At 51.4% G+C, this 13,374-nt stretch overlaps 1 protein-coding gene across 2 annotated transcripts in view; it reads left to right on the top strand.

Annotated features, from left to right (window-relative positions):
* The first annotated feature begins 11,609 nt into the window (after nucleotides 1–11,609).
* ST6GAL1 (ST6 beta-galactoside alpha-2,6-sialyltransferase 1) overlaps nucleotides 11,610–13,374 on the top strand; it is a 44,746-nt gene continuing 42,981 nt past the window's right edge. For both annotated transcript variants that reach the window (XM_058843571.1, XM_058843573.1), the window contains exon 1: nucleotides 11,610–11,767. The gene's annotated coding sequence lies outside the window, so the exon portion shown is untranslated. The remainder of the gene's footprint in view (nucleotides 11,768–13,374) is intronic.

Below are 13,374 nucleotides of genomic sequence, written 5' to 3'. Positions count from 1 at the left end.
CAGACGTGTGCAGGGTGAGAGGTTTCTGCATTCCTCATCAGGCTGGGAAGGAGGTGACAGTTTTAAATCAGTACCAAGAGGAGACAGCGGGTTTTTATTTTCCACACTGCATTTAAACCTCCTGCATCAGGCAGTCCCTCCTCTGTCTGAAGAGGTGCATCCATACTGTGAAAAGGGGACACAGGGCACATCCTCACCCTGCCATGGGCCTGGCAGAGCTGAGCTGCGAGCGAGGGGATGAGGAGCAGAGGGTTGGTGCCTCCAAGCTGGGTGTGCAGCTGTGCTGTACAGCAGGGCAGGGCTGGCACCCTGGCTGTGTTTGAACACAGCCCTCCATGCCTAGGGACAGTCAAGGCTGTGAGCTGGAGACCTCTTTGTGTCAGGCACTTTGAACAGGCTCCCTCTAAGGCAGGAAGGTTGCACCTGAGCTCTTTGAGTGTTCTGTACAGAAGCAGCGAGGTGTTGAGGCTGTTCCGTGTGGATGTTTGGGAGGCACCTGTCGCCCTGAAAACTCAGCTTCTGAGCTTGCTGACATGGTTTTCTAAGGACTTTCCCAGGACAGTAACTGTAAACATAGATATGTGTACATTCTTTCTGTTACACGTCTTGTGATGGGCATCTCTCATGGCCAGTGCAGTGAGAAAGTGTTATCCTGACCACCCAATCCCTGGCTGTGGTCAGAAACCTATAAATCCTGGGAAGAAAAATAAACTTTCTCTTTCTTTCACCACATCTCGACCTGTGTCCGTGTGATCTGTTCATCTTCAGCGGCAACAGGCACCTCTCAAACACTTCCACAGCAAACCAGAGCAAATGGCACGGGCAGGGTGGCCTCAGGAGGAAGGAGTGCTGCCTCCCAAATGTTTTGCTTGTGGCTGTAGTTTTGCAGTTAAACATATCAGTCAGTAAAAATCACTGTCTGAAATTCCTCTACATGCGTTATCAACCAGTGGCATCTTTATTTTCCCTGACTCCTTATTTATCTGGAATCTCAAGGTCAGAGGAGAATCCTGCATGTGTTTTCCTTCAGCACCATAAACATCACCTCTCTCTTGCCTCAGCTGTGTGCTTCCCAGTGGGCTGCAGGTCCCCAGGGTAATTCTGGTGCTTTCTGGAATACTGTGCTGTACCATAAGTGCTCTGGTGCCAGTGGGCATCCTGCAGAGCAGGGCTGGCCATCAGCAGAGTTCTACAGCAGCAGCCAGAGCTCTCCTCTGACCCTTGAATCCTGTAGCAGCTCGGGGAGTGGTCCCTCCTGGTGCCTGAAGGATGAGGCAGGACCAAGGCACAGGTAGCCTGGCTGTCAGAGCCTGCACTTTGCAGGACTGATGCCTTAAGGTTTAGCTTTCATATTTCCAGATTCTGCACTGCCTTAGTGTGTGACTCTGAGCTCCACAGAAAGTGGTAGCAAGTTCTCCTCACAGCTCAGTCAGACACAACAATCCTTTCCCAGCCCCAGAACCAAGGACACCGCTGCAGCTTCAGGCCCAAGAGGTGCAAACAGCAGCAAATTGAGGAGAGCAACCTGGGAGGATGGGACTGCAAACCTGGAGCTGGAATTGCACAATTAACCCCAGCATGGAAATGGAGCACAACTCATAAAAGTGTGAAAACTCATGGAACACCATCCTGGCTCCATCCTGGGCCCATCCTGGCTCCATCCTGGCTCCATCCTGGCTCCATCCTGGCTCCATCCTGGATCCATCCTGGATCCATCCTGGGCCCATCCTGGCTCCATCCTGGCTCCATCCTGGGCCCATCCTGGCTCCATCCTGGCTCCATCCTGGCTCCATCCTGGCTCCATCCTGGCTCCATCCTGGCTCCTTCCTGGGCCCATCCTGGATCCATCCTGGCTCCATCCTGGGCCCATCCTGGCTCCATCCTGGATCCATTCTGGCTCCATCCTGGATCCATCCTGGCTCCATCCTGGCTCCATCCTGGGCCCATCCTGGCTCCATCCTGGATCCATCCTGGCTCCATCCTGGCTCCTTCCTGGGCCCATCCTGGCTCCATCCTGGCTCCATCCTGGATCCATCCTGGCTCCATCCTGGCTCCTTCCTGGGCCCATCCTGGCTCCATCCTGGGCCCATCCTGGCTCCATCCTGGCTCCATCCTGGGCCCATCCTGGCTCCATCCTGGCTCCATCCTGGCTCCATCCTGGCTCCATCCTGGCTCCATCCTGGGTGTATCCTCAGCCAGGCTCTTGCACTGCCCAGGGTGTATCCTTTGAAGGCCTTTTAATAAATCCCCACTTTATTCCTTTAACTCTGGCCAGCCTCTGTTCCAGGGAGCCTCTCTGGGCACCAGGACAGTAGGAAGAGGGAAGTTTTTTTTTGATCCTGGCCCACAGGTGTAACCAGTATAACCTAGAGTTCCAATATTTTATTTTGGTTACTTTGACAAGTTATGCTGCTGAAGTTTCACAAGGAAGTGCTGGGTCTGTCCTGCACTGTATGCATGGCATGAGTGGAGCCACACTTCCAACAACAGGGCTAAAAATCTATCTGTATCTGCTGCTTTTGTTATTTTGTTTTTGCACCTTTTCTTTCCTTTTTTTTTCAATGAGAAACCAGCATTCACCTGTACTAGTGCTGCTGGGTGAGTCCAGCAGCAGCATGGTGAAGGACAGCAATTTTAATTTAATTTAAATTTAATTAAATTAAAATTTGATTTAATTTTAAAGACAGAAAACTTCAATTATCCTTGTCATACAAGTGGCAGTGGCCATGGAGTGGTCTGACACACAGGAGCCATTTGGTGGCCAGGCACTGGAGCAGTGACAGACTTTTTCTCTGAGAGTATTTTGGAAGTCACTCCCAAAAAAGTGCATCTTGAGTTTAAATTATAGTAATGGACTGACAAACTTTCCTGACAACCAACCTCCATGCTCTGTTTCTAGCAGAGGAAATTCTAGATATTTTATTAAATCACAAAGCTGTGGGGGTCAGGGTGAGCACGGTCCCAGTCCTCAGTTTGTCACATCAGGGCTCATTTGGAGTAAATTTTGCTGTGATTCTGCCAATGCAACCAAGCTTCACAAGCATTGTCATTCCTGGAAAGTGCTTTTCCAGGCACTGCTGAAGTAGGTGCTGTGTGAGCTCTTTTTAGGCCTGTTTTGGACATAGTTTAAAAAGTCAGCACAACAGATAGCTGCATCCTGTTGGATACCTTGCCTCCCCTATTGTCTTTTCTTACACAAGGATTCAAAGCATGGGCACAGGACGTGCTGTAATCAGCATTTATGGCCCCCTTACAATAACCTCCTCTTGCACTTCTTGAGGAAACCAACATCAAGACTGAGCATAAAATAATTTTATTTGTTGATCTTAAAAATCCCCTGAATAGCAGGCTCCAGAATTAGGAGGAAGTACACTTGAATTTCCAGTGAACTGTGACAACATGACAAAAAAACCTCTCACTACCCCAGACAATTCTCTGGAAATCTTAAAAATGCAGAATCTGCACGTTGCTTTGTTAAGCAACATCTTTCTGGGACTATGGGGTGGAGCTTCTTGCCCACAGGAGTGTGGGTCAACGGGATAAGGGCTTTAAAATCTATCCCTGGACTTCCACATTGGAGACTTGAAAGTGCAGTTATTTATTTTGCATACCTCAGGATGATGAGTTCAGCACCTGAAGGTGTAGAGTGTACGAAGGATTCAGGTACATGTATGATAATAAAACTATACCCAGGAGAACCAAAGGGAAATTGCAAACTTAATGTGAGTGATGCATGGCAAAAATATCCTGCTGCCTCCCTGCTAGGGGTGGTGGAAAGCACAGGACTGCTCAACACCAGGTAACTGATTACTGCAGGAGGAAATGTTACACCTTCATCAATTCAAAGCACAGTTCTGGATTTAGAGGAAAGAAGGGGTAATGTGAAGTTTGTAGAAGCAGGCAGGAATGGTGTGTATTTGGACATGAGTTGGCTTATCATGAGCTCACTGCAAAGGAAGGTCAGCAATAATTTCTTAATTTTTGCGTAATACATGCTTTACCTTCAGCCCTGGAGCCAGACAGCTCCATCAGTCAGGTGAGAGCCCTGCAGAGGTGTGGATGGAGCCTGTGCAGGACCCCCAGCGCTGGCTCTCTTTGCCAGGGACAGGCAGGAGCTGTGAGAGGTGACACCCTCGGTGAGCACAGCCCAAAATCACTGCTCCAGCCCAGCCCCTGCATACTCTGGGATCACAGAGAGGCCACAAAAACACTTCATGGCCCAGGGGACACTGAAAATGGGAGTTTCTGTTGAGCTCACCTTTCTCTGTTCAGTGTGTGCTGAGTTTTGATGCATCTTTAAAGATTTCTTAGACTGACTGGGCTGAGTTCAGCTCAGATAAGCTCCTAATTCTGCAGCTTCACACAAACACACAACAGACAGGGTATGAAACAGAGAGTCCAGACACACTGTTTCTTAATTCTGGGCTGGGCTGGAACATCTCTGTAGGAGATGTTGCATCTGTCAAGGATTCTGAGGATATCCTGATGAGAACTGCTTTAAAATGTTTTCTTGAATTTATTTTTCCAATTAACTAACCTTTTGCTGGTTGTTTTGAGTGGGTTTTTTTTTCCCTAACAAATGTAAGAAAAATATTTTTATTAAATTCCATCAATAAAAGCACTTTGAATTGAGTGGTTTTCATGTTGGAGTTTTTGGTTTTCATTAAAATGTTCTGTTACCACTAATGGCAGGTGCTGACCAGAGTGGCTGAAGTTTTTTTCTCGTGGTCTGACTCTGGACTGCCTTGTAATGAAATGGTTTATTGTGCATAGTCTAATTACTATAGACTGACAATCTGGATGACTCAGCCACTCTCAGAATATTCCTGGCTCACAATATTCCTCTGCACAACAAAAGAAAGACCCTGCACAACTTCAGGGCACTGTGACCATGTCAGATGTGCTTTTTATCTTTGACCTGTGATGGTTTAGTAGAGGAGAGGGGAGGAGAGGTTTTGGTGTGTTACTATTTCAGGACTGTGCAGTTCACATTCATGGGGAAGGCAGTTGTCTCCCCAGTCACTCCTTTCCCCACCCCTACCCCCAAAAAAATGAAAATAAAAGTGCCAAAACACACACCCAAACACTTCAGAGACCCAGAGAGTGAGAGACTAGGGCCTGTGGAAGCTCTTCACTCAAGTGCAAAGTCAGGCAGATTTGGGCTGGCTTTGCAGAGAAGCAAACTGCCACTCTCAGAGAGGCAAGGGGGATAATCCAGAGCTAACTAAAGTCTGGATTACCATGAAGTAAGCAAAATTTTGGGACTGTCTTCTACCAGGAGAGCTGATGGTCGTGTCTTGGCTGTGACAGCTGCACTCTGCATCAACAGAGGGAAGGGCAGCTCTTCTGCAGGCAGGAAATCTTTCAGGGATGGGCACTGGCCTCTGATGCCCCCAGGAATGAACACTGACCATGGGCTGCCTGCAGTCAACTGCACTCTTCCTGCCAGCCTGAAAAAACAAGTGTCCAGGAGAAAGAAATGAGACTCTGCACAAGGGCTCCTCTTGCCCAAGAGCCTGGGCTGGAGAACTCTGTTCTTGTCCAAGGAAATTTCTCTTGCTCATCTCTTGACCTCCCAGACTGTTGGCTGTGCTCCAAGAAAAACCTCCTCCTCCTCCTCCTCCTCCAGAGCACTGATGGGGCTGCAGCAGCCTTACCTTCAGGAAATGAGTTAGTGAAAACTTCCCAGTACTCCCTTTCTGCTTGTACAGCTTCACTTCAGCTGGGAAATCCCAGCTGCCTCCTGCTGCTGCTGCCTTCGTAGCTTATGGCTCACAGGGTAGGTGACACTGGACTTTCTTCCAGAATTAGGACATTGCCTTAGATGTTCAGATGATCATTTGAGGATGTTTCAGTTACATTCTGAATTTAACCAGTCTACAAATTGGTCTTTGGAAGACAGCAGGTTCTGTGGCAATAGCAAGGGCCTCAAGTTCCCCCCTGCAGATGTTGTGTAACCTCTGTGATTCTGCAGAAAAGGATTTCCTTATTTTCTTTGTAGAAAGGCTAACAGGCCACCCCCCTTTTCTTTTTTTCTAACCGTGATCAAGATAATGTGCAGGGGTTAGGGGAAAAGTGTCACTCATAATCTGATTCTGTTAAGCTTAAAAGTATATGAGTTCTTCTCTTACCTAAATAACTCTTGGTGCCATTTCCTTCCCCACTTTATAGTCTCAAAGAGCTGAAGACATCAGCAATGTACATAATCATGGATGATGGTTGCAGGAGTCATTCTAGGTCTTCATTGTTCAGACTCCAATCTTCTCTACCGTGTGAAGAAAACAAAGAAAATTCTACCCACAGTTTATTTTTAGCTTGGCTGGAACATAACAGTGAAGGGAGTGGTGTGATTTTTCTCACTGGCACGTTGCTGTGCATCATGATCTGGCTTCAGAGCAACCTTCTCCAGTGCCAGCATGGGAGGAGGTGGGAGGTGAGTGGGGCTGGGTTACCTGTGTCTGTGCATTTGCTGTTCTGCCCCACTGCTGTAAAATAATAATCACAGCCCTGGGAGGTGATAAAACAGTGTACTTGGGGTTGTGCTGTGCCCAGAGCACAGCGTGGGGCCCCTGAGGCAGAGGAGCAATGTGGTCATTCCCTGTGACCAAAAACCACATCTGAGAAAGCCCCAGATGCCGTGACCTGCCACACTGGGTTTCACCCATTCTGCAAAGATTCCAACGCCCTGCCAGGCCCTGGGCTGTGCAAAGAATCCTGCCAGGGCCTGGTAAATGCAGAGTCTGAGCAGAGCAAAGACTGACTGCTGTGTTTAATGTGTGCTGTACTTGACTTCACACCTTTCCCCCTGCCCTCACCCCTCTGCTGTGCACACAGGCAAACTTGGGCTGCCCTGGCAGGGAGCTGAGCACAAGGACATCCCTGCTGAGCCACATCCCAGCTCTGGCTCAGGCCCCCTCTCCTTCCTCTGACAGATGAGGGATGATGAGCTGCTGTGCCATCCTAAACTCTGTGTTTGTGCTGGAAGAATTGGAGAGGAAGCTGTGGCCCACAAGCTGCTGGGATTTGTGCTGACCCGTTCGTTTGCAGACAGGATCCTAGCTCAGAGTGAAATATTGCTTTCTTCCATGGGAGGCAACTCAGTGACACAGAATTTTCCAGCCAAAAGATGGGATCTGCCTGTTTTAGTTTGGGCTGTGTGTAGACTTGCATTTGTAACGTCTGCAACTGAGATCTGAGACAATTGAACCTGTCTAATTGTTGCTGTGTGTATATGCTGTGTGTGTGCCAGCATGGGTTATACATCCTCCCTTCTCCTTGCTCCTGCTGCCTGGGGAGTGCTGTTTCTGCCACACTTAAATGTGTCATATTTTTATTGAATAGCAACATCCCAACCAAAGAGATAAATACAACACAGGCATAATGAATCATGGGCTCTGTGGGCTTGCTCAGCCCCAGGAGGCTGGAGCAGGCCAAGGGATGAAACACCATGGTCTAACTCTTGTTTTCTTCAGTTTTGCCTGCTAAGTCCACCCATGGGAATTCAGAGAACAATATTCATCCTGCCTGTGCAAGAATCCAGGGATGCTAAAGAGGCCAGGAGAAAAGCATGTGCAAGGGTCAAGAGGGCTAAGTGGCATCGTGCACCCCTCTGCTCAACATCCCTGTCTGAGGAGGGGTCTGGCTGCTGCTGCTGCTGCTGCTGCTGCCTGGGGAGCCTGGCCAGGGGCTGGAGGACACTGATCTTACCAAAAAATCCTTGCTCGGGCTGAACATGAGCCTCTAACAACACTCCCACTATGAGAAAAATAAATGAAATGAAATGAAGAATACAGAAGTGCAGCCACTTGCAGGCTTCAGGACAGATGTCAAAAGATAAGGCCTGGCTGGGGAAGAACCAGAGATGGGCAGAAAGGAAGAGTGGAGGACTTGGAAACATGACCTGTGAGGAGGAATGACCTGGCATTGGTGAATCCAGAGGAATGAGGACCAGGGAGACCAGCTAAGCCTTTAAGTGTATAAAACACTACCACAGAGAAAGGCAGTAAATCAGCCTCCCACTGGGGACAGGGGAAAACTACAATAATATTTTTGAAAAGAAATTGAGAGGAACTTTCAAACTTCAGGATAAATAAGGACTGGAAAAGATACAGGTTGGCATATCTCCACCATCAGTTGTTTTTAAGACCAGGTTAGACAAACCTCTATCAAGACTGCAGGTTTTGGCAGCAAGGAAGGACAATGTGGGGTGTTAAGATTAATTTCAGTGTTTTTTTGTTAGCTGGTTTCACTGCACAGAAGCCAGAAGCTTCTGGAGAAGATTTCTGCCTTTGCAAAGGGTGAAGGTATTCCTGCACATCCTGAGCATGGTGGGACTTCCCTGCCACTGCTCTGCCCAGCACGTGTGGTTTCCCTGCAGTTCAAGGACAGTCAGGTCAGGCAATCGAGGAGATGGCAACTTTTTGTCATAAAGCTATTAGAGCTTTAAGCAAAGAGCTAAGAAATTGAAGATGTAGCAAAATATTTTTTCATATAAAATCCACTCAAACCCACCTTTATGAGCCTCTCAGTAAAGGAAGGAGTCTTTGAGGAAGATTCCATTTAGAAGCCCCATAAAATAATTGTTCTCAAACTTCTAATATTAGCAGGCACAGAGCATAAATATTAATCACTTCATTGAGCAGCTGAGTGCTGCTCTGTGATGTTTCCAGCACTGCACAGCTAAGTGTGCCCCTTCCCCACTGATTCATGACTGGATGTCACACACGTACAGCCCAGAAAATCAGTAGTGGAGGGACACACAGCAGCAGCTGCTGATGCTGGGGGTGGTACAGGAATCCCTGAACTGGCCTGGGATGTGGCTGGGACAGGAGAAGAGCATGCTTGGACAAGAGCCACCTTTATATGCTGTTATTCTGACTCTGCCCGTCTCTTTAGAGTGACAAATCGAGAGGGGTGACGATGACTCCCAGCCCTTTTCCCTGAAGTGCTTGCTCTGCAGCATAGGAAAAAATGACTTGGATGAAGATTCTGGTGCCAGCTTTGTTCTCCAGAAGGAAACTCTGCTGGAAGGTAGGAGTCATGAGCCTGAAAAAGCCAGCACTGCTCAACACAGCCCTCCGGAATTTGGATGCTCTCCCTCACTCCCCCTGTGGTCTCCTGTTGCTGCTTGCCTGGGGGCATGGCAAGGTGAGTGGGTGAGGTTCACCCTGCAGAGGCTCCTGGGCTCCAGCACATTGCTTTAGGTTATCTGCAGATTTTGTAAGAGTTTCCAAAGGTAGGGGAAAGGTTTTCTCCACCATGGGTGGTCCCTGTTCAGGTACCCTCATGATCTGAAACCCCCTTACAGCAAGAAGGGAGGGATGAGCAGTTTGTGAGTGTCTGTGGGTGTGGATGTTGGGGAAGTGTTACAGTGGTTTGGGGATTTCTGTACTATCCAGGCAGGTGAAATTGTTAAATTATGCTTCTTTCTGCAAGAAGCACAGCACAAGGGGAATCTGAGCTGGAGCCAAGCAGCAGTGAGAAGGGGACTTGTGCAAGAGGGGAGTGGGTAGAGGGAAGAGGCAGAAAGCAAGCCCCATGTTCCTGATCTGAAGCCCTGAAGGGGAGGGCAGGGGGCTTTTGTGCAGCTCCTTGCACTCACAGGAGGTACCTACCTCCACATGATCTAAGTACAAAAAAAACTGAGAAGATGCTGAGTGAAGGATCTCAGCCCAGGCTAAGACCTTTCTGAGCAAACATCCACATAAACATACCCCAATTAGTGGTAAGTGTGGGCTGGCCAGCTGCCCATCTCACCTATGTCCGCAGGAACTCATCTGCCTTCGGGTTCAGCACATATGCAAGGCTTAACCACCTTTTAAATGTCCTAAACCACTTTGTCTGTCCAGGAAAGAGTCTGCATGCTGTGAAGCCACAGCTTCAGCGCTCATGTTCCAAGAGCAGCACTCTCAGCCAAGGGTTCTGAAGGGCACGGGGTGTGTAAACCCACCTAAGACCTGAGTCCTGCACCTTCTCCAAGCAAGCAGGCTGTGCCTCCCTGATTCTCCAGGGCAGTGCATCAGGAACATCCCATCCAGCCCCTCTGCAGCCAGGGAGAGGCACCGGGAGACACCAAAGCCTCTCCCCATCAGCTCTTCCTCCAGCCCCTGGCTCAGGCTGCTTCCAGCCGTAACGGGAGAACCTGGGGAGTGCACACGCTTGCAGTGTGAACCTGAACGCTGCAACAGCTCTGGAAGCTATTTATTTTCTGAGTGTTTATTTTGTAATACTTTATGTATCCTTGCAGGTGTTTCATGTTCTCTGGTGTTGGAAAGCCCTTGTGAAGACCTTGCTCTGTCTAGCCAGAGCAGAGAGGTACATGGTGCGAGGGAACATCATCTGCAGCCAAGCTGGGAGTAATGCACAGTGAGATGCTGATTTTGGACACAAACTTGCAGGATATAACCCCGCATCAGATGCTGACTCCTTTCAAGTTGGAAAAACATGGATGAACCCCAGAAACAGCTTGCTTGCTCTTTCCAGTTAAGCACTGGAAGCACAGCAGCCGAGACAGGCACAGTGGTACCGTGTCCTGCAGCCCCAGTGGGGACTGGCACTGATTTAAGCAGGGCACTTGTTCTGGCTTGCTTGGCCAGGGCTCAGAGTTTGAGCTTTTACGGTCACAACAATCAGGTTGCCTTGCCTGGACCCTGATTAGTACATAGCTTGGCAAAACGTACTGCATGCACTGATCCCTGCTTGTGCTTTTGTTCGACAGAGAGGAGGCCAAAAGTAGTTTAAGGCTGTAGCCAGTCGCAGGCAGTCAGTAGCCATGTGCCCCATTTTCCAGCTGTGGCATCCCTGGGGGTGAAGGAGCTGGAGGAGCCATGGCCCGGAGGGCTCTCCCTGGGCACCACTGAAATAGGTGCTGGGGAAGCTGCCTGCGGCTCGCTAATGAACTATTGATGGATCTGCAGCGTGTATTCAAAATGAGCCCATAGTGATGGGATTGGCAGCTCTGCCAGCGCGGGGCTCTGCCCGTGTCCGTAACGGGCTACGATGGTGTTTTGTGCTTTTCCCCGCAGAGCAGGAGGCAGGGCCGGCGCTGGGGCTGCAGCGAGGCGCTCCGGGTGCGGGGTGTGGGGTGCGGGGTGTGGGGTACGGGGTGTGGGGTGCGGGGTACGGGGTGTGGGGTGCGGGGTGTGGGGTACGGGGTGTGAGGTGTGGGGTGCGGGGTGTGGGGTACGGGGTGTGAGGTGTGGGGTACGGGGTGTGTGGTATGAGGTGCGGGGTGTGGGGTGTGAGGTGTGGGGTATGAGGTGTGGGGTACGGGGTGCGGGGTGTGAGGTGTGGGGTGCGGGGTGTGAGGTGTGGGGTGCGGGGTGTGGGGTACGGGGTGCGGGGTGTGAGGTGTGGGGTATGAGGTGCGGGGTACGGAGTGCGGGGTGTGGGGTACGGGGTGTGGGGTGTGGGGTACGGGGTGTGGGGTATGAGGTGCGGGGTGCGTGTCCCGGCCGTGTGCGGCACCGAGCGAGCCCCCTGCGCTGGGGCTGAGCCCCGCTGCCCGGCGCCGCTCCCCGGGCGCACCCGGGCCGGGCTGGGGGGCGGCTCGGGGGCTGTCGCTCCCGGGCAGCCGCTCCTCCTCCCCGCAGCTGTGCCGTGAGGGGCGGAGGATGAGGAGGGCGAGGAGGATGCCCCGTGCCGAGGCTGCCGGGCTGGCGGCGCCTCCCCCGCGCGGCGGCCCCCGCCTCCCCCCGCCTCAGCGCCTTAAATGCCTCGGCCGCGGCGGCAACAAAGGCGGGCGGCGGCTGTGAGTGAGGGGCCGGCGGTGAGTGACCGAGAGCCGGTGGGGACTGAGGGGCTGCGGGGCCGCGGGGCCGGGCTGCCGGTGAACGAGCCCCCGAGGGTCGGCGAGGGCTGAGGGGCCGCGGGGCTCGCAGGTGCCGCGGGAGGACGGCAAGGGCCGTGCCCGGCCCGGACCCGCCGCTCTCGGGGTCTCGGCTCTGGCGTGAGGCGGCCCCCGGCTGTGAGCGGGCTCCGGTGGGCAGCGTGGGGCGGGCGAGCGCCAGCTCCGCTGCGGCGTAACTTCTGATCGTTCTTCTTATTTATGTTTATAACCACGTCAATATAAACTTCTAAGAGCGGCAGATGTGTATGGCGGCTGCCGGGGCTGCCGGTCCCCCCTGCTCCTGCTGCTCTCCCCGCTCGCCGGGGCTTTGGCGGCACAAAAGTCCTCGGTGGCTGCGGAGCCCGCCCGGTGGAGGGAGAGAGGATGGCAGAGGGGGATGAGGCAGAGCCCGACCCCTGCCTGCCTCCGGTTTGTGCTCACCCTCTCCTGAATTTGACAGATCCCTGCTGGCCTGGGTCAGCCCGCAGCGACCCGCGAGTCGTAGCAGGGGATTTACTCTGTAAGTAATTTTAGAAGTAGCTGCATTCGTCTCTACTAGCGCACAGCAGGTCAGGCTGCAGAGAGAATAAATAATGTGTAGCGTGTTTTTTGTGCTGCTGTGTACTAGTCTTTCAGGGTTAATCTCTGTTCCTGCGTTTATGAGCCCCTGGTAAATCAGGGCAGTGGACGGGGACCAGGGGGTGAAGCAGTGGGAACTGCTGCTGCTTTATGCTGTTCCCATATCTGCTTGCTGCAACTGGATCTAATCACTGACAGTGTCAAAACAGATATATCTGCAAGGGGAAAGGTGCCGTGGCAGAGCAGCTGGATGTAGCAGGAGATTTTCTTGGCTGTGAGGGAGTGAGAAACCAGAGCTGCCTATTAATGTGTGAGGAATGAGTCTAATTTGTGTGAGATCTCCTTTAGTGGCACCCGCACAGGACTGCACTTGCCTAAAGACTGGTAGCTAACCTGAAATACTTTTTCTGAGCTGGGATAACTTTAAATAGATGGGAGTGCTGTGATGCAAGGCTGCATCATCCCCCTGCTCTCAGAGGGGAAGAGTAGAAGCAGACCCCAGCAGAAAAGGGTAAGTATACATAAGGTGTGTTACTGAGGGGGAAGGGGTCAGCTTTCTGTCCTTGGCTTTTGCTGCAAAAACTTGAGTATTGTACTGACCTTGGTTGTGTATCTTTGAAAGTTCTCCTCATCTCCTGGTGTCCAGGACAAAATGCAAACACTCATCCATTGTGTTTCATCGCAGCACTGTGGTTACTGTGTCCCGGAAGGTTTAGGTGGAGTTCTGAATGCCTGAGGAGCTCGTTAGATGTGAGTGATGCTAAATCCTCCCCAGGAGGAAGAATATTACCAGGAAAAATCTTCCCCAAAAGGCCCCTGGGACAGAGGCCAAGAGTGTCTAATGAGGCAGACTTTTCCTGTTAGCTGCAGCTCTTGATGTGGGAGGGTGGGGGCCTGGGGGGTTGGGGTGAGCCGATGTGGGGATCCCAGAGGGCAGGCAGCCCATCGCCAGGTTTGCTCTGCTCTGG

This window comes from Poecile atricapillus, chromosome 8 (assembly GCF_030490865.1).
Source record: "Poecile atricapillus isolate bPoeAtr1 chromosome 8, bPoeAtr1.hap1, whole genome shotgun sequence".
In the NCBI taxonomy this organism is placed as follows: domain Eukaryota; kingdom Metazoa; phylum Chordata; class Aves; order Passeriformes; family Paridae; genus Poecile; species Poecile atricapillus.
Note: the sequence above shows the minus strand (reverse complement) of the source record. Positions and strands in the feature narration are given on the sequence as shown.